Raw genomic sequence first — 21465 nt, forward strand, 5'->3', positions numbered from 1 at the left:
GTGGTGTCCCAAATCCAAACCATTTGCCCCCAGTAAAAAGTGCTTGGTGTAGCTGGACAGATTTCCTCCCCTGAAAATGTATCTGAAATCCCAGTCTTCCTGCGGGGGCAGTTGAGGAAGATATACTCAATAACCGCCCTCCCCTCCCACTGTCAGGTGCGCCTCTTTCTCGAGGGCCACACCTCTGTCTAGACAACCCTGACAGTGTAGAAGTTTCCATCTCCTTTTCCTTTCCCTCTCCCTGTTCCCTCCCCTTCATTTTTTTTTTCCTTCCCGGCGCTTCCTGCCTGGAAACAAAAGATTGGTCCCCAGTAGCCCACTCAGGGTGATTTTAGTTTTCTGCTCCGGCTCTGATTGGCCTCCGCGCGGTGCAGAGCCCGGGTGACGTCATAGAGGAGCAGGGCGAGGGAGCTGTTGCCGAGCAGGGCTCGACCGCGGGCGTGCAGCTGTGGGTGGCGGACCGTCTGGGGTCTCGCGCGGGGGGCTGCAGCTTTCCCCGGCCCGGAGCGAGTGTGCAGGGCCGGGAGGAGAGCCGAGGGGGTGGGGAGCGGGCCGAGCCCGGGGCTGCGGCTGCGGCCGCGGGGCTGCGGCGCCCCAGCCCCGCCAGCCAGCCCGAGCGCTCGGAGGGAGAGGCAAGGTCTGGACGGGGTGGCTGGACCAGTGGCAGGTAAATCCCGCGATGGGTGGCACCCGGCTCGCTCTGGGGAAGGGGGTGGCGGCTGGGCTCTGCTTTTAGCCGGCCGGGCAGATTTTCTGCCTGCCCGGACCCCCCTCCCGCTGTCGCGGCGCCCCGGCCTCGAGTCCCCTACGTGGCTCCGCCAGAGCCCTGACACCCGGCGCACCGTGTACACGATCCCGGCTCGCGAACCCGGACAAGTGGGTGTGTCGGGGCCATTCCCGGAGGACCAGGGCCCCTTCGCTGGGTCAAGCCCTAGACTCGCTTACTGGGGCCTGGGCCGCTTGAGGCTAAATCCGCCTCCGGAGCTACGTCAGGCTGTAAGTCTTATACCATCTTCCCGCCTCCTTCCCCCAGCCACTGTAGCAGCGACGGCAGCCCCCTACCCCCGCCAAGGCGAGGGGGTGTGGCCGCGGCCCCGGCAAGTCCGGGGGAGGGGGAACAGCCCAACCCGAGCAAGCAGAAAAAGTGACGATTTTCTTACAGGGGCGCCTTTCCCCCCTTTCTTTTATTTTTCTATATTCCCCCTCCCCCTTTTTGGTGGGGGGGAGGGCAATCAGAGGAGGGCTCTTTTCTTCTCCTGCGAGGACTAGAATGATGCAATAATGTCCCTAGAAAGCCCGGGGTCCCTCAGTTGGCCTTTGTCTTTGTCTGGGGAGCAGGGTCATCAGGTCCACTGCCCCCCTTCCCTGACCCCCTCAGCTTGCAGGGGGCCTTGCCCTCAGTTTGCGAACTGGCTCTGGCGAGGTTCCTGCCACACTTTCGGAGGGATTGGACCTTTTCGATTCTTGCTCTGGCAGGATTCCTGCCACACTTTGGGAGGGATTGGACCTTTTCGATTTCTTGCTCTGGCAGGTTCTCCTTCCCTCGGTGGTGGTGGAGGGGTGGAGTGCGGGAGTGGTGGGAGGGCGGTGCCCGCAGGGAGGGAGCCAGAGGCTCCACTTGTTCTTTTGGTCCCACCTTCCAGAATCCAGTGCCAGACTCTGGACTTGAGGGTTCTGGGCTGTGGTCTGTAGAAGCGAAGGAGAGAAGGGTGAGTGGCTTGGCTTTGGGAAGCATGAAGGGGGCGGTTGCAGTGCTATTTTTAAAAAATGGTTTTCAGCAGGGAAGCCTTTAGCCATGTTAGTCTCGCTCCCCTCATGGTTTTGCAGACTCAAATCCAGGCCAACTGTATGGCTGTCTGAGGTGTTGGAACAGAAGGAAGTCCATTCCTGTCGGTGACAACACTGTGGCCCTGTTCTGGAATGACCGAGGTGTAAAGGTCAGTGCGGTTTTCACTGGGCCATCTGCAAAATTCTAATTGGGCAGGTCTGTGATTTGGTTCTTGAGGCCTTTAATCAGGGAGACCTTTGGGCAAAGGGGCTTAATGTGGTAATGGGCGATTAACAGGCCAGGGCTTGGAGAGAGCCACGTAAGGCTCTGTTTCTGGATACAAATATCATATCCTCCTCCCCCCAGGAAAGAGGCAAAATAGCCAGAGACTGGGGGAGGGGGGACGGCTAAAAGCCAACAGCTGCGAATCTCGAGGGCAGGGGGGACCTTGAGATGTCAAGGAGCAGGCCCTCCAAGCCTCCAGGCAGGCAAGTGGGCCTTGTAGGAGAGACCTAACAGAAAAAGGGGGTTTGCCTGTGATAGAGGTACAGGCGTGGGGCCACAACACCCTAAGGACGTTCCAAGTAGCTGACCATTCCCACGGGTTGCTCTGAGGTCTTTGGGGGGAAGGGAGCAGACAGACGTGACAAGAGACGGAAGTGAGGAATAACTTTGGGGATTGGGAGGTGCTGCCCTCATCAGAGACTCTGTTATTATGAGGTCAGAGACTAAGCTGCTATGAAGTCAAAGTGGGTAGCCAAGGCCAAAAAAAAAAAAAGTCAGATCTAGAAATCAGATAGAGTAGGTAGGTAAGGTCAGGGGAGTAGATAGGAACAAAGCCAAAGAGAGAGAGAAGAAAAAAGCCATCATCTTACCAGGAGCCCAAAGGCCCTGATTTCCCTGGTGAACTGGGGGCAGTTTTGGTGGCTGAGGCACCTGTGGCCTTAGGGGGACTTAGGGGGACGATTGCTCCGTAGTTGGGGAATCAATAGCGTTCCCACCGGTGAAACCCAACCTTCAGGAGCCAGTAGCTTTGGTCGAGGGAAGAAGAAGAAACTTGATGAGCAGCGGCCTCTACAAATGGCTCTTCCTCCTGGGTAAGGAGAAGGGAGTGGGGGACCAGGGCCCCAGAACGGACTGGGGGAGCTTCGAATCTGGCCGAGACAGGTAGGTTGACTGCTTTTACCTGGGGTGGGCCAGGGCCAGGTCTGGGTCCCCTGCTCCAGGCATGGGGGTATCTCTGCCTGTGCTCAGAAAGAAAGCCCTCCTTCCCAGGGGCCCTGGGACCCTGTGCAGACCAGGGACGGCGAAAACCACTGCCCTAGAAGGTAAGTGAAGCTACTGAGGCATCTAGGGTGCAGCTTAAGCTTCAGCTGCCCTGTTGTCCCCCAACCTCGCCACCGGCCAGAGGCTAGGCGGTTCCCTCTGCAGGGCCTGGGGTGAACTCGGCTGCCAGCTCAGCACTACGCGGCTTCTCCGGCAGGGGGCGGGAAAGGGCAGGCCGGGGCGCGCCCAGGGCCAGAGTCCTCCCTTTCAGGTGTGAAGCCTGGGCCTCGGATCAAGTGACAGCCATACATTTCAAATCTGATTTAGGGGTACCAGATGAACCCTCGGGTCTGGCAGTCTGTTTCCATTTCCTCCCAGAATGTGTCGCTTCCTCCCGCGCTCCGCGACTTTGGAAGGCGTTTGCATTTACATCCGCGGTGATTACTGGAGTCACTAATACAGCCTAACCCGGAGTTTAATTGGAAACGTTAATCAATGCGATGGATCCGTGTCTGATTTGCACAGTCGGTCAATTATCTGCAGGTTGGGGCAATCGGCGCTGCACCCAGGGGGATGCGAGGAGGGGCAAGATGGCATGGCCACAGCTGGGTCTGCGGGCGCGAAGCAAAATGAGGGAAGCGGAGCTTGAAGACTGGAAAGAGATGAACAGTTTCCTGGTGGGGAATGGAAATCACAGAAAGGCCTGGGCACCTGATCACTGAAATGGAATAGGACGGTGTTGGAGCCCACACAGTGGAGATGGAGGCCAGGGTTTTGCCCTGAGGTGGGAGGGTCCTGGATTTGGAGAAGGAAGATTTTTTAGGGACTAGAGAACCAGGTGCTGGGGTGGAACCAACCCTGGGAGTCCAGAAGCCAGTGTTCTGGTCTGAGTGTTTCTGCCCCTCTCCGGGCCTCAATTTCCTTGTCTTTCAAATGATGGGTTTGAACGAGGTGGTTTCTAAGATGGTGGTGACATTTTAGGAAGTGGGTCCATTTATTCTTGGTAATGAAAAACAGGTTCACTAAAGGAGAGCCCTCCCCAATTTACCCCTTTTAAATCATACTTTTTGGCGTGCCTCTAATTTGGAGGAAAACAGTACAAAACAAACCCACAACCACTACACACATTTCATCTCTTTCAGCAGGGTGGCCTTACGTTTATTTCATGTGAATGGGAACAGGGAGGAAAAGAGATGCGCAAGTGGAGAATCTGCCCCTGTAACCAAGGCCCTGAAAAGAGCCGTGGGGCTCTTAACACAGATCTTACACCCTGGAGGGGGGCGGACATTCGTTAGTGGCCCTGACTCCCTAACTCAGCCTCAAAACAGAAGGGCTTGGGGTGAGGGTGAAGGAAAGGCCCGGCTTAGGGTCTGTATCCTTTTCCTTCTGTCTTCCTCACCACCCCCCTCTCTCTGAGTCAGGTGGGCTTTTTAGAATTCTGTACTTTCTAGAGACACTACCCTGTGTCAGCACAATCGCGCCCTCTAGTGACCTCAACGGGGACACCTTTGGTGGCAGAGCTCCGGATACATCCCGTGGCCCAGCTCCGATGTCAGAGCTTAACCCCCTTTGCAGCTGCTCCTTCCTGTGGAGAAGGGCTTCAGTCCTTCCAACTGAGAAACTCAGGCGGCTGCAACTTCCTGTAGGCCCACCTGGGGCTGGGAGTTGAGAGAGGGAGCCATTTCACCCCCAGTGCCCAGTTTCCTTCTTTGGGCCTGAAAAAGGTTCTGGAACATTCCCAGCTATCTTCAGTGCTGGGACAGGTACCTGCCATGGGAGGGCTCTGTGGCGGAGAGAGTGGTCCACAGATTCCCTCCCCTACCAAAGAGGTGGCAGCCCTAGTCCCCAGACAGATGCTGGCAGGAAGCCAGAATGTAGCAAGGCTGGGGTGCTGGTAGGCGCACGAGGGGTGCACTGATCTCTACCCCAGCCTCCAGTAGGAGGCTAAGCCACAGGTGCATACACGGGCAGTATAAACACACAGAAGATACAGACACACAACGTGTGACACACAATATAGATTAGACACAGGCTCCCCAAGCACGGGATAGATGGAATACACATGCAACACACTGCAGACCCACGGCGCACATACACAGTACGGTACTGACATGATACACATGCACAACACCATGTAGACACGGCTGCACACGCACGACACGGTGCAGGCACGCAAATGCAAAGTGGCGCAGGCTGCGGCTCAGACACACCCGACCCCGTACGTGCTCACACACAGACATGCCCACGCTTCCACCACAGCATACCCCCAGACGGGTGACAGGAGTGCGGCCACCAGGTGGCGCCCTGTGTCCTGCCCGTTGCTTCTGCATTGGCTCCGGCTGTGCAGCTGGTGGGTTCAAAGCGGGCTGCCGTGGAAGCAATAAGCAGCTGAGGGGAAGTGGAGGTAGGTCAAGGAAAGCTCTTGATCTTGCACAGAAACCTGGAGCTGCTTGGTTAGTACCGGCTGGTGCACTAGCACCCCGCTCCCCCAGGTCCTCTGGCGCTGCCCCCCACCTGGGGATGTGCAGGGGCCTTCCTGCGGCCCTTCTTCTTGGGCCCTCTCCAAGTCCAGCCCCTCTCTGGAGCTACGGCAGCCCTCCCTCCCTCACCCCCCCCCCCAGCGCCCTTGCAGGATGAGCTCATGCATTGGGGGCGGGGGTGGCACACCACTCAGCAGTGCAATGGGTAGCATTTGGAAAGGCTGCTTGGAGTGTGCGTGTGGGACTCTCGCAGGGGATGCCAGGGCCCTGGGGGGCCAGACGTGCTCTGGAGGCTTGCCAGCAGCAACTGGCAGACCTGGGGGATGGCTTGGTCTTTTTATTCTAGAAAGGGGAATTGGGAAGAACGGGGCTTTTCCTGGCTCCCTGAGGCTTCAGTTTTACTCTCTCCACCTTTAGATACCCATCCATCCATCCATGTCTTTGGATTAGGACCCTCTGCGTCCTGGAATCCCCTAATAGTGCATGTGCTGGCCTGGATCTGACTCTATGGGAAGTTAGGCCATAGGTGCTGGTCTTCTTTGAGGACAAAGTCTGGAGGAAAGAGGGGCCAGGGAAGGAAGGATTGCAGAGCTTGGGGTCCTATCAAGGGAATATCAGTCTCCTCCTTGAGAGGTTCAAGTGATTGTGGGGAAAGGCCGGAAAGAGAAGGGTTAAAGGGACCCTGTCTCCTTTGTGGTTGGACATGGAAACCTCTCTGGGGAAGACAAGGGAAATTGTAACCCCCTAAAAACCCCAGTATGTATTCACCCCCCAAAATCCGGGGAAGACTACGGAAGGCATCCCTGTGGCAGAGATTGGCGGAAGGTAGAGGAAAGTTCCAATTAGGATCAGAGGCCGAGGCCCTCAGCAGCTGTGAGATGATAGCAAATCAGGGGACCTCAGAGTGCTCCCCCAACCCTGCCCACCAACCCAGTGAAGGAGGTTGTTGAGGAGGGAGATGGAAATGGCGGTGGAGACTTGGGGGTGAGGGATGAAACAAGCTGAACAGCCGGGTCTTCAGGCAGCTCAGGTAGCCTCAGAGCCAAACCTGCATCTGCCACCATCTCGCAGTTTCCTCCTGTTCACTGGACTCTACCACCTCCTGTAAATATGCAAATATTTCACGTCTGTCATTTGATTGAGTGCTCTCAGCACTTGTCCAAGGTGACTAGGGCAGGTCTTTTCCACTCACCGGCAAGCAGATCCAGAGTGGTGAAGTGCTAGCAGTTCTCAACTTGGAACTCGCAGCTCAGTGCCCTTTCCGGACTCCCATGTACCGAGGCTCTTTTTGTTTACACTTCTTGACTCTGATTATCTACCTTCTTAAGGGATTTTCTGTAGTGTGTGTGTGTGTGTGTGATATTTGGGGGGTTGCATGGAGTAGTAGCAGGTGGGGAAGGAGGTTCCCGCCCCCCCACAATGCTTCTCTCGGCAGGTTTCCCCCAAGAAAGAGCAGCTGAGTCCTTGCATCTTGTGGCAGCTGGTGTGCCCAGCACTGAGCCCGTCGGAGCTGAAGGCAGCCCGGCCCCTTCTCATGGGCAGCACCCACCTATGCTGAGGTCCTGCAGCGGTGGCTGTGTGAGGTGAGTAATGGATTCCAGGGCAGGGAGTTAGGGATCTCCAAATCCAGGTAAATGCCACCTTTCCACCAGAGCTCCCTATGTCAAAGACCCTGCCTGGGCCTCACCAGCCAGGCCTCAGGGCACAGCCCATACTTTCTGGGGGATTGTGCAGCTGCGCTTGGTCTCTTGGTTCCCCCATCTCTAACATGGGATTGACAGCCTTGACCTACATCCTGGAGTGAGCAGGAGAAACAAGCTAACAGTCATTGCCAAGTCCTTTGCAGATGTCAAGCTCCATCTAAGAGCTTTAGTGTAACACAGACATGCTTCCCATCAAGCTGTCATTTCCTTTCCTCTTGCTTTCCTGACATTGAAGTGGCATTTCAGTCACATGCCCCAAATTCACCAATCGGTTCCTGTAATTTCTACTGCCCCATAACCTTCATTTTACCTTCCTATTCAAAGTGTACCCCCATCCCATCCATCCCAGCTTCTGGGCCTGGCAGGCTTAACTTAAACCTTCCAGAACATTCCCTGTCTTACCACCCAACCAGGGAGCATTTCCTCCCCCAGCTCTCCAACAACACCTGAGTCTGTAGCATGTAGTGTAGCCCTTGTTTCTCTGCTGCCTTAACTAATTCTTGCATGGTTTCTGGAGTATTCATCTTGGCTGGTAAACTGGACTGTGTAAGGTCTTCAGGAGTAGGGGCCAGATTTCACAGGTCTCTAGTCTCTCTCAAGTGTCTGACAGTTCCCTAACAGCTTTTCCATTTGGGCCTCTCTCTCTTCCTGTCCACTCCTTTCAGGTTTCTTGGCCTGCCTCTCTGATCGTCTACCTGTCTCTTTTCCTCTCAGGCAGCCATGATAGCTTCCTCTGTTGTCGTCTCTGTCTGGCCTTCTGTTGCTATATGCTGCGGTCCAGCTATCTGTATCTTACCGTCCCTCTGTCTCCCTGTCTGGTCTTCTGTCTTTTTGTCAGTTGCTGAGACATCTCTCATATTGCCCAAGTCAAAACCAAACAACCAAAATTTAAAAAAAGACCCAACAAGAAAAACAAAGAGACCTAAACAAAAAACAAACAAGGAATATGCAATGCAGTTTCCTTTCACACTGAGCCTGTCCTGGGCCTACAGGACGAAGGAAAACTGCAGCTCAGTGGCAGGTGCTTCTGTGATGCCATCTCATGGAGGGGAAGCTCCAGAGTTTTGGCCGTGAAATTGAAGGTATGAAATTACAGCCTTGCCGATATTGATGCATTCAGCTTTCCAGAGATGCTCTGGCAGGGGATCCTCTATAGAGCTTGAGCAACAGAAGGTAACTAGAACTGGCTAAAATAAGAAGCAAGCCCCTGGGTCTCTCCTGGGTGTTCCATGACAGCCACAATAATAACTTGTATTTATTGTCTACTGTTGCCAGCACTGTGCTAGGCATTTTACTTGCATGAGACCATTTGATCCTACAGTGACTCTGCAAGGTAGGAATTTTTTTCTGATAGCTGCTGTTTTTGTCTCTGATTATAAAAGTGATACTAGTTCGAGGTAGGTATTTTTATCACCACTGTCTTTACCCATGAGGAGATAGAGGTTGAGAGGGGCTAAGGTGCTTGCGTGTAACTGGACGCATGTAAGGTGCTTGCGTGTAACTGGACGCATGTTGTGACTTTGGGAGGAAAGACACTTCTGGAGGGTTTCTCAGCATCCCAGATAATTTTGGTACCCTCTGATGCTCACACACACACTCTCACTCTCACAAGCACATACTCATACCCTTGTACGTTCACACGATCATATTTACCTCCTTGACTCTCACTTCACACTGGACACATTCATAGTGATGATCGCTCTTACCCCCTCGCCCTCACACACCGTCATATTTCTGAACACACTGTATACAGGTACATTCATACTGTCACACACTGATACATATTCACGTCTCTATATTCACAGTTCCGTACTGACACACACCCACACTTATCATACACCCACCCTCACGTTCTCACACACTCTTTACGTTCCTTCTTATGTTCTCACACTCTCCCAGTCATACCTACACACTCACATCCACTTAGATGATGCAGTCACCCGTAACCCTCCCTCAAATTCCTACACAATTACACACACTCTGTACGCAGACATAGGTTGACTTTCCCCTGCCTGTTTCTCATATGGTCATACACACACTCAATTTCATACACTCCAACACATTTGCACTGATACCACTATTTCCTCCTCACAGTTACATGTTTACACAGCTCGTAAGTCACGGACACACACGTGTGCATACGTGTTCATATGTTCACATTTATACATGCTCACACCATAAACACAATCTCACCCATTTAAACTCTTCTATCTTTGTACACCCCGAATTACACCGTTCCACTCATATATTCAGCACTGACACAATCACTGTAACCATGTCACATTCACACGTAATCACACTTACACATGGCAACACTCATTTTGACACAGATTCACAATAGTACTAATAATGACCCATGCTCTCACGTACACACCCATGTAATACTTTCCCAAACTCTTATACATACCCCCGCACTGATATTATCACATTCACACACTTTCTTACTTCACACACACACGCACACACACATTGTAACACACCCAATTACAGGCAGTAGTTCGTAGTCACAGCTGTCACTTTTTTCCCCCCTATTTGCCACTAGTTCTCTTCTCACCTCTGGCTGAAAGGAAGAGTGTTGCTCTCAGCCAGGTGCCAATGGGACTGGATCTTTCTAGCAGAAAGGAGTGAGATTTATGTCTAGGATTAAAAAGAAGCTGCTCAAACCCTCAGGTCAAATTTTACATCCTTTCACCATAGTTTCCTTTTGCAGAAATCACCTCTAATAGGCAGAACCTTAGCCACTCCTTTCCAGAGAGGTTAGGGTTTCAATGGTTTGTTTATCTTTTGGAAGTTTATGGCTTAACTTGCCACCTCATTTCTCTCCCAAGGGCAGGGGGAGGTGAAGCCTGCGTTTCTTTATGCGCTCATAATGGTTTCCTATGTGAAAGTGTGTGTCTTTGATTTTTTGTTTATGATCTGGAATTGCCTGCTGATTAGACACGTGGAAAGGGCAGTCCTGCTTCCAGTAGGTACCTCTCATCCAGCCAGGTCTACCCTTCCCCTATTAACCCTGGACCATGGTATTCAAGAAAGAGAAAGAAAAGGTTAATGAGCTAGCTGGATGATAAAACATATTCCTATTGTGAGTGTGCACGAGCACATGTAGACCCCACTGGAATTTCAACAGCTGTTACTAACAAGTTAACAGAGGAGATTTCTCAGTAGGCGTGGGTAAAGACAAGCTGAAGAAACTTCCTTGCACTCCAGACAGACTGTAGATTTCCCTGCAGAGGGTGAAAAAAAAAACCCAGGAGTGAACCAATAGATCAGGAGCCTGGTGCCAGGGCCATGTGCCACCCTAGTCCACAAGAGCACCTTGTAGGAGTCTCCCTAGTCCATGGCTGCCCCCGCTGGAGTCTCCCTGGAGTAAAAACACTTCAAAATATGACCAAGCTGCCATTGGGTATGGGTTCCAGCACACCATGGGGAAGAGCCTATACTCTGGGATACCACCTCTCCACCCCACCCCATGTACACCCATCATTAGATCGAGAACTTCTTTGATAGCTGAGACCACACCACCTTACTTATCTTGGATTCTCAGTGCCTAACACAATGCCGGGCCCAGGGCAGCTACTTGAGAAACTCGATTAAGAAACTAAACGGGGTGGGTGGGCGGCAACATGTGGTCAGGACAGATCCAGTGCCTCTATCCCTCAATTCCAGGATTCCAATGGCATTACCAACTCAGATTGAGGACCTTCTGTGGGCCACACATAGTACAAGGCCCAGAGGGAAATTCAAATGGGTGAGAGGCACAGACTCTGCCCCTGAGTTTGAATTTCATTTGAATGGGAAAGATGAAGTCACCATGAAACCATAGTACAAGGTAGCAGTCTTGAAGTTTGGGGTTAGCGGAGTCTTTATCATGTAATCCAGTGGTCTTCAGGCTCCAAAAGGCCTTGAGGGTCCATGAGTGGTTGGAAACAGCAGTCAGGATTTAGGGAAGACACTTCCCAAAGCAAACTGCCTCATAGACATCTTGCTTAGCACAGGAAAGATGGGTCATCTTTCTAGAAGATTGTGTAACAAAGTGCTTTGTCACTGGGCATAAGGCAGAGGAATAAAAGTGAGCTTTTAGACCTTAATGGAAATATTGTACTTAATTAAGATTTAGCCACCACTTCCACCAGGAGACAGCTTTAGGGAAATAGCTCGGCAAATTTACATTTGATCGTTTCTGCCGATATGCTGAGACTCACTGAAAGCAATTTATAAAACTGACAGTACTGGCTGAATTTTAGGAGGGACAAAATGCACCTGCCTGAATTCACTTGAATACAGCGAGGAGCGCTAAGTAAGGAGACCCACCCCTTGCATGTATATGGTATTTTATACTTCTCAAAATATTTAATAACCCCTTCATCTGTTATGATAGAAGCATTAGGAGCACCAACTCTGGAATCAGCTAGACCAGCATTTGAATCCCAATTTGGCCGCTTCCTAGCCATGTAACCTTGTTTGAGTCAATTACTTATCCTCAAGTCTCAGTTTCCTCGTCTGTAAAATGGGCATGACACTAATACCTCATTGAGTTGTTATGAGGATGAATTGAGATACTGTATGAAAGCGTTTAGCACAATGTCTGGCCTATAGTCAGTGCTCAACAAAAATGGTAGATCTTATTATTATCCTTACCATAGCCCTTGGAAGGAGGTGCTCTCAAAGGGGCAGAACCCTGAGGTAACAGAGAAACAGTATGGTTCCTTGCTGCCAAAGACCCAATTTTCACAGGACTTGTTGCCTGCTTTCCTTTAAGTCTTTATTTCTGCTTAACCACAGGCTAGGGGGTCAATGCTCATTTCCACTTAAGATGAGTGAAAAATAAAATTAACCCATGCGAGTTTCCTCATTTCCTGTGTCATTTTCAGACATGCTTATTTGGCCACTGTAGCAATGTTTCATGTTCATTTCAATGTCCCCTCTAGTCCTACAGCTTTTCCCTTGAAATCGTGAAGCCCTCAGTAATGTCACCCTCATATGCTGGTACAGAAACCTGGGAGAGGAGGAATGGAAAAGACTCCTGATGCTGGTGGAGCCAGAGGTCTGGTCTCTAACCACAGGCACTCCTCTGCCCTTGATTCTCATGCTGAAATGTCTGTGTCGTGGGCAGGGGGTCTGCTCATTTCCAGGCTTTGGTCCCAGACACCAGAGTGGAGGCACGGTTCACTCACTTCAAAGCCCTAAGAGCATTTGTGTCCATGCAAAAGCTGTGAGTAACTGAGAACTCATCATATCACATAAAACTGTAATGTGATTGAGGAAGCATAAATAAGAGCATGGGCTTTGGAGTCACACAGACATAGGATTGCATAGTTTTGTTTTTCTTTTCCATTATGGTTTATTACAGGATACTGAATATAGTCCCCTGTGCTATACAATAGGACCTTGTTTATCCATTCTGTATATAATTGTTTGCATCTGCTAATCCCAAACTCCCAGTCCTCACTCCCCCTCCCCTCCCCCGGCAACTACAAGTCTGTTCTCTAGGTCTGTGAGTCTGTTTCTGTTTGGTGGATAGGTTCATTTCGGTCATATTTTATTAATAGATTCTACATATAAGAGGCATCATATGGTATTTGTCTTTGAGATTGTCTAGTCTTACTCTGCGACCTTGGCGAGTGAACTGATGTCTCTGAATGTCAGTTTCACCTGTAAAATGGAAATAATAACACAAGTGGTTTTGCAAGTTATGTGAACTTGTACATGAGTAACTTTTAGCAGAGTGCCTGGAACATAATCAAATCTCAGTGAATGGTGGTGATTTTTTTTTATGGCCTGTGAAGTCTGTGGCAGTAATTGTAAACATCTTCTGTGGGTAAAAAATCTTAAATTACTTCAAAGCATTTCCCACATGTGGATCATTTGATCCTCACAACCTCTTGGTGAGGTGGTCACCTTTTGCATGTGAGGAAATAGATTCAGAGCGACCAAGGGATGTACTCAAGGTCATGAAGCACATTAGCAGTGCTGGGCTGAGAAGGTACTAGTCTAGGCTGAATACTTGCATCTTTGCTTCACAAAGTCTTTGGGGCGACAGTTGGCAAATATGAGCTGTTTGAACTGAGCATAATCCTTCCTGTGAAAAAATGTCTAAATGCTACTAGCTACAGTTTAGCTGCTCGCCAAACCACACGGTGTTTCTCTCTGTGTCTTGTGTGATGCCCAGCATGTTGCAAAAGTGCAATAAATGTGACATCGTAAGAGTACCCTTTGCAACAAGGCTGAGTGATATATGGCCACGGTGGTGCCATTTACCACCAAAAGGAAAATCTTTCTTGAGGCATGCTGTGTGGTTTTGTTCATGCTGCTCAAGGAGTACCAAATGTCCAGAGCCTGGAAATTCTTGAAACATTCTGAAACACATCAGCAGACCTCTGGTGCCACTTGGCCATTTCTCTTCTAACCTGAAAATGACAAGGCGTCAACTTTAGTGAACTCTAGGGAAAGGATGGGAGGACAAAAAGATAAGAGCATTTTTGACCTCTCTGTGACATTTGCCTCATAGCCATATTCATCTTGAAATACATTTCTCTTGGTTTCCATGATGTCATAGAGCCAGTTCCTCTACTTCTTTAAGCATATTTCTCAAGGATCCCTGGTTCCTCTTCCAGCCCCGAAATGTTGGTGTTCCCCCGAGGTCTTTCCTCCTCTCTTATTCTATGCTCTTCCTGGGCAATCGCACCTACTCCCATGCTGATGGTCTCCAAATTAATACTTTCAGCCCACGTGTCCTGCTCTCCACTGAACCCTTCCATAATGCCAAATAAACATGTTAGAACTGCTGCTACGTTTATATTTGTCTTAATTTTGCTTTCTCTATTGAGAGGAATAGATATAGCTAGGGAGAGATTTTTTTCCCACCACATGTGAATTGATGTTTCCTTCAGCTTTTTATTATTTGCTATGTAATAAAGACAGGGTGCTTAGATATTTATTTTGCTTCCTACTAGATATTCCTAGTTTAATTTTTACCGAGATATCCATCGTGTCACTGTGTTTGTTCTCCTTTCTTTGTATATGGACTTATACAAAAGTTACATATTCGAGGACCATTTGCAGATATTTAGTCTTTGTAGAATGTTTATGTTTGTTGGTAGAGTCTTTATAAAAATTTAGACAAATTTTCTATAAAACTGATAAGGGCTGTCCTATTGGCCAAAACCAGAATAACGTGTTATTATTCTCTTGGGAATGTGATTATTACTGGTGGTCCAGTGGCTGCTCATTTAAGGGGCCTCCCACATAATCATATTTGTTATCAGCATACCAACTTCATTAGCTTTTTTTATTAATCACCATTCTAAGCTAGTTGTTTACTCTCGTTTGCAAAAAAACCAGAAACTGAGGCACAGTTCTGTCTGGAATCCTGAGCAAAAACTAAAGGCTACACTAGGGATGTAATGTACAGCATGGTGACTATAGTTAATAATACTGTGTTGTATACTTGAAATTTGCTAAGAGAGTGGATCTTAAGTGTTTTCAACATATCTAAAAGCAAAACAAAGCAAGAAAGTGATGGATGTATTAGTTAACATGATTGTATTTCATGTTACACAGTTGTATGTTAATTGGTATATGTATACTATTTCACATTGTATACATATACCAGACCATTAATCACATTGTATACCTTAAATATATACATTTTATATTTGTCAGTTATCCTTCCGTAGAGCTGGAAAAACCCCTAAAGGCTAAAAAAATCAGTCCTCCCACATTCCTCTGGGCCTCTTGGGATAGAAATATATTTCTACCCAGATTTCCATGTGGGGTGCTGAGACCAGTTAATCCCACCAGGCCTAGCATCCCTGCCATCTTTAGCCAATGTCTTCTTCAACCTGCTGTATCTGCTACACTGTCACCCGAATAATAGTTCTGAAACGCACAGCTCATCATGCCATTCCACTGTTTGAAATCTCTTTATCTAGACAGGAAGGGTCCAAACCCCAGAGAAAGGCATACGAGATCCTTCTTAATTTGATCTCCACTGGTCTTATTTTTCGCATCCCTCTTCTTTGCTACGGTCACACCAGGTTACCTGTAGTTTCTCTAATACACTACATTGTCTCTGCTCTCCTCTCGGCCTTAGCACGTGTTGTTCCTTGTGCCTGAAACGTGACCTCCCCCCCATGGTTTGGTTACTTGTTCTTCCTAATTCAGCTCAAGTGTACTTCCTCTGTGAAGCTTCCTTCTTCAGGCTGCTGGGAGCCCCTCTCTTGTCCTTCAGTAGCAACCTGTTGTCATCTTCGGCCTGAGTTGTCATGGCCAACACCCATTATACTTTGTCTCCTTGAGGGTGGGAACTGTAACTTGTTCATCTCTCACCCTAGACCCTGGTGAGCTCCTACTCATCCTTCAATACCTTGCTCAAGTGTAATGCCCTCTGCTGCCTCTGGGGAGTATTAGCTACCCTTCCTACACTGGCCTTCCAAAGCATCCCCTGCCCTCCTGGGCACATACTAGACACTGTGTAAATGCTGAATGAAAGATTGAATTTATTTATGAAGATTCAGTGATTATCTGAAGATCACAGAACAATCCAGGAGTGGAGCTAGAATTAGCCATTCTGCTTTGGTTGGAGACAATTCTTTTGGGTTTATAAAAAGACCTAACCAGAAATCAACTCCAAAAACTAAAATTGCGGAGCAAGATGCAACTTAGTTCTTAAATGTAACATGAAAGGAAGTAGTTTCTTTTTCCAAGTGTTATGTTCTTAATACATTTCCCCAAAAGAAGTCTGTTCTGCCCATATATGACTTCAGTTCTGGAAAATGCTTTGTGTCACCCATACTGATCCCTTCCGTAGTTCACCAGAAGCCAGTGTTCTGGCTTTTGTAAGTCTCATACATGTTACTTTCTTCCAGAGGTTTAAGATCTGTTCTTTTTCTTACATAGCACCAGCATCACTTAGTTCAGCAGAAACAGGGGCCTAAGGCTAAGAAACGTAATCGAGCATGCTTGGAGTATTTGTTTGCTGGAATATACTGCTGAATAATGTATTATACCAACCTAGTGCTTTCCATTTTTCAAATCCCAGCGAGCTCCTACTCATCCTTCAATACCCTGCTGAAGTACTATATCTCTGATCTCTTTGAGAACCTCAGTTACCTCTCTGCTGTGTCCTTCCAAAGCATTCTGTGCCCACCTGGGTGCATCCATTGTATTCCCTATTGTATGTATGCCTGTCTACCATCCTCATTTAACTGTGAGCTCTTTGAAGACAGGGACTGGTCTTCATTCACCTCTCTTTGTGTACCCCCTGTACCTGACACAGTACCTGGTACATACGAATGTTGGTGGCATGGAGATGAAAGGCAGGGCAATGATGTTCTTTGGGACATCCACATCAAACACTTTCCTTATATGGGGAGGTATGATTATTGGCACTGATTTCTCATCCAGTAGGATAGCAGTCAGTGAAGGAGAGTCTTCCCTTCTTCTGAACCGCTGCAGTCCCGCTTTTTGTAGCACGCTTCAATTTGTAATACACATGCCCTTGTTCTGTAGTTATATTTTAATCTGTGTATTTAATATACATTTTATATACAGTATGCAGCCAGAGATGAAACCCACTGCTGAAGCCTATAATGTCCCTCAGAGCTGGGCATTTATTTATCTCTTTACTCCCAGCACCTTACCGTTAAAGGGGAGTAGGTCTCTGCTTTGGTCTTAGGAGTCTTTGAAATGAAAGTCAGCCAACAATCCACAAGAAGAAGGCATGTAACTGGTTTCTTTTCCTATAAAAAGCAGTGTTAGGCTGACCTAAGATCTTCTCTTTTCCTCTCTTTATACAGCTGTGTAACCTATAGACCCTCATAATTAAGCTGGCCAGAAGAGTATAGGGCATGTCTAAGCGACCTGCAGGCCACCAAACCTGCTGGGGATTGACTGCCATGATCGTGAGTGCAGGGAATGTATTAGGCTCAATCGTTTTTTTTTTTTTTTGGCCGCACTGCACGGCTTGTAGGATCTTAGTTCCCCGACCAGGGATTGAACCCGGGCCCTCTGCAGTGAGAGCACAGAGTCTTAACCACTGGACCGCCAGGGAATTACCCTAGGCTCAATCTTAAAGGAGAACGAACACTGTGAGATGACCATTGCTTGATACAGAATTATAATAGAGTTATATATATTTATTATAAACACCCAACTTTCCTTCCCTTTTTCTTCCCCAAATGTTTGTCAGGATGTGTTCTAGGCCACAGTCCCGCCTCCACAGGAGTCATTGGGAACTACTGACTGATTCCCCCTCAGGCCTGCTGACTCGAGCTCCTTTCAACAAACCCTGCTTCTGCTTTATCTGCAATTTTCCTACCGGGCTATCGTGTCCTTCCTTTGAAGTGAGGGCTGGGCCCTGTGATCTCAGCCTGGGGGCTTCCCCGGGCTCCAGAAAGACTTAGGTACCTGGCAGCCTTCTCTTTGTGTGCGCGGGTGAGCGCTGGGGCAGCATAGCTGATCGAGTGCTGGAGGAGGGATCTGCTGCAGCATGAACCCGTCGTGAGCCACATCTTCTAGAAGTGGGCAGTGGCAGCTGCAAGTAGAGTAACGGGCAGCAAGGAGAATGAATCCCTCGGTGGATCTGACAGCTCGTAAGTGAAGAACTTACCTGGTACAGGAAAAGCCATAGGGAAGCCAGCGTGCTTAATTGTGAGGTCATCCTTCGGGCTTTTGGATTCTAGAGGAATTTCACTGGGTAGACTACGATCTTTTCTTAGACCCATGGACAGTTTTTTTTTAAGACAAAAATAATCCTCTTTGGTGGCAGTAAGAGGTGGGGGTAGGAGATGGGGAATTCCTGCAACTAAGGCTATGGCCAGGTGGATGTTTATCCCCTACCATTTGTGAACTGGGATAGATGGCCATTGGGCCTGGTCACGTCCCGTTCTTCCTTCAGCATTTGAGGGAAGCCCTTTGTTTTTAATAGATAGTATTTCCTCTTCCTTAACCATAGCCCCCAAATAAGATGCTGAGACACATGCTCAGGGTAAACTTAGGTTAAGGGGCAAAAGCTTGAAGAAGAGTTGCTGCATTTTACACCAGCTCAAATTCTTTGACCTCCAGTTCTGGCAGGATGTCTTTTTTTTTTGCAGGGAGGGGGTAGCATATGAGCTTTGCTAAAATGATCTAAATTCCTAGTTTAGAAATATGTAATGCTAAGGTCTCAATTGACCCCATGTAACTCTTCTCTTCAAACATTCAATGGGCACCTTCCCTATAGAAGGCCGATTTGGGTGTAGAACATTGAGAATAGAGCAAGTTCCTAGGACGATAAGGCATAAGGCGCATGTTCGAAAACAATGTCCAGACATCTCTCTGGTATACAGAAAGCCCTAGCAACTTTGGGAATTGAATTTTTAGGCTTGAATTTGAGGGAATTTGTGGCTCTTTTGCCGGAGTGGATCAGGGAAGGGTATAATTATCACCCACGCATAGTAACAGCAAGCAGCTAGAACGCCAGAGACTCGAGATGTTGGTTTACCATATCCTGTTCACTTGGGCTGCTAGTCTGCATCTAATTTTTTCCATCTGACTGCTTCCAAGGATACTACATTCTGTTTTGAGAACTAGGAAATGTTTTATTACTAGGTTTTGCTTCCCTTTTCTTTTTTCCACACATTTATTTGAGGCATCTTTTATTTTCTTTAACGCTTACAAAAATTTCTACCTCTGTTCTTTATGTATCTTATTTTCTCTTCTTAGAAGCATCGGTGTTGGAAATGAAAAGCTGAAACCTGTAATAATGCATCAGTTTGCAAATATAAACACAGGTCAGGTGGTTATTAGCATTTTCTTGGCATTAGCTCATGCAGCATACACAATACATTTAGAAGCTGAAGAAGTCATTCGAATAGGAACTATTTGCCCCATATAATATATGCAGTATATGAGGTCTGGGTGCTGGGGTATACCTATCGATTTCCTTATTTGCAACCTATTACTGAAATTTGCAACTATAATATGCTGGCTTATTGGATTTCATTAAAGTGAAGTTCCTGCTACAAACAGTGGAAGTCACTCATAACAGAGAACGGGACTACAGCGGAACCGACCTCATTTGCTCGCGTGTGTGAGAGAGAGCATGAATGTATTCTGTGTGACCATGCTTTGTATGTGTGTCAGTAGTGAGCTATCTTTTGCAGGATCTAAGATTGAAATGAGGCGGCTGTAAAAAGAGCTAGTGCCTCCCTTACTTGTCCGGCTGCTTTTGCAAATCTGCCTAACAAGTAGCTCAGCAACTCCTGATCAAGTGATCTTCGAAATGGCTTCCCTCCATTACACGCTGTAATGGTATCTCCCAGGCCAGGCTTTCTGAAACAGCACACCCCTGTCTCTGATAGCAGAGTTCCCTTGGTGAGTGCCCCAGAACAGACAAGTCCCAAAACAAGGCCATCTAAGAATTGGTCCTACCGGCCAACGAATCCTCTTGGAGTTCTGTCAGTAAATCTCCTAGCCTTGGGTCTTTGGATGAGACAAGCAATTGAAATCGGTAAGTACCAGCCTGAAGTGGGTTGAAATGAAAAAGCTAGAACCGTCATATGAATATTTGGGGAGGATGAAAGTACATATATGAAGAGAGAGAATGTGTGTGTGTTTGTGGGTTTACTTGGATCCATATTGTAATGGTGTCATGGGAAGGGAATTGAGGAGAGTTTGAGATTCTGGTCTCAGTTCTTTCAGTTATTTTGTGACCCTGGGGAAGTCACTTAACCTCTATGCCTTGTTAATTCCTCATGTGGAAAATGGGGATGGTGCTCCCTTCTTCACATGTTGGTGTCCGGCTCAAATAAGAGCAAGAGCTCAAATTAAGCTCCTGGACATTACAAAGTCATATAGTAAAAAATGAGGTGTCCATACTCCGAAGGTAGCTGGCGTCTACATGATGCCCAGTTGCTTGGCAGTTAGACTAGTGCCAAAATTGCCAAACGCCTTCTTAGCTCAGACCTGCTTGGTTTTTTAGGCTTATTCAACACCATGAAAAACTTACTCAGAGCTTCAACAAAGGCATAGAACTTACAGAGTTCCATTTCATTCCCTCACATGTGTATTTAATGCCTCCTGGGAACAAGGCACTGTACTAGGCAGTTTGAAAGCATTACAGTTATGACTGAGGGGTTCTTACCCTCAAGGAGCTTATGATCTAGTGAGGGGAATGACATGTTTCATGACTATGTGCGATTTGAGACAAGATGGTGGCAATGCTAAGTTGGGCCCATCTGGCTGACTATTGTTAGGGGTCGGGCTCTCGTCCACCTTGTCTGGGAATGGGAGTGTGGGTTTAGGGCTGCTGAGGGACCCAGACCTGGCTCATTCTCCTCCCTATGAAATGAGCCCTTTCTCTCTTCTTTGGCATCTTAGCATATTATGGGAAATAATGTCTGAAAAGTTGCTAGAAATCTTCAGATACAAGTTGCTGTAAAAACGTAAAGCAAGGTATAAACATTCTTTCAAATGATAATACATTGTCCCCTTTGTAGAAGGCTAGATGATTTTTTCCTTTTTTCTTTTTTTCTTTTTTTTTGGCAATTGAAAACAGTTCACTACATCTTCTTACACTGTCAGTCATAAGTGTCTGGCTGGCTGATTCAGTTGCTAAGAATGTGTCCAAGATAAAGTGGGTTTAGTATCAGCATAGGATAGTTAGCAAAGCATCATTTGTTCCCCCATCACAGTTGATCCCGGGAAGCTCAGCTAGCCATCTTGAAAATGTGTGCTTCTGTTTACAGGGGAGCCCAAGAAAGAGCCAGCAAGTAACTCTTGGATCCTTTTTCCCACCATCAAAGTATAATTCAGTGTATACATCATTCTTATAGTAAAAGCAGTAACCTCAGCCTGAAATACGGAGAACAGTCCGGTGTTGATATCATTGTCTAAGGAGACATTGGCTGACTTTAAATCTCTGTTTACTTAATACCTCCAAGTCTGGAAGCTGTCATTTAAAGTTCACTTTTTCTTGATCTATACAGCTAATTTTTGTTATAAAGATTTACCCAATTCTAGAAATTTGAAACGCTCTCATGTTCTGTTAATGTCTAAACATAGTGAGAGTTCTTTGACTTGTTTACTACATTTTTGAGATCCTAAAATCAGTCTTATTTCATGTGTGCTCGTGTCAGTTTAGCTGTCATCTCATCAGCTCTAGGTGTCTTGCAGCCAACCCTATTCTTTATGTAGGTATCTCAGAAACATTAGGAAGTTCACCCTGGAAATTTCCCCTGGGCTACGTCTCATTCCTGTGTTAGATCCT

The 21465-nt window shown here is 47.8% G+C and overlaps 1 protein-coding gene and 1 long non-coding RNA gene across 4 annotated transcripts in view; one reads left to right on the plus strand and one right to left on the minus strand.

Annotated features, from left to right (window-relative positions):
- The first annotated feature begins 563 nt into the window (after nt 1-563).
- Nucleotides 564-21465, plus strand: part of PAK3 (p21 (RAC1) activated kinase 3) — a 113896-nt gene continuing 92994 nt past the window's right edge. The window contains exons 1-6 of one of the 3 annotated variants that reach the window (XM_036839484.1): nt 650-667; nt 823-996; nt 1644-1709; nt 1828-1937; nt 2746-3577; nt 6950-7097. The gene's annotated coding sequence lies outside the window, so the exon portion shown is untranslated. Of the gene's footprint in view, nt 668-822; nt 997-1643; nt 1710-1827; nt 1938-2745; nt 3578-6949; nt 7098-21465 lie in introns of all 3 variants that reach the window. The other 2 variants (XM_036839485.1, XM_036839486.1) reach the window with 2 other exon arrangements.
- LOC118888465 overlaps nt 20587-21465 on the minus strand; it is a 400177-nt gene continuing 399298 nt past the window's right edge. The window contains exon 3 of the long non-coding RNA XR_005018299.1: nt 20587-20607. This is a non-coding gene — a long non-coding RNA (uncharacterized LOC118888465). The remainder of the gene's footprint in view (nt 20608-21465) is intronic.

The sequence above is a fragment of the Balaenoptera musculus genome, chromosome X (genome assembly GCF_009873245.2).
Source record: "Balaenoptera musculus isolate JJ_BM4_2016_0621 chromosome X, mBalMus1.pri.v3, whole genome shotgun sequence".
In the NCBI taxonomy this organism is placed as follows: Eukaryota; Metazoa; Chordata; class Mammalia; order Artiodactyla; family Balaenopteridae; genus Balaenoptera; species Balaenoptera musculus.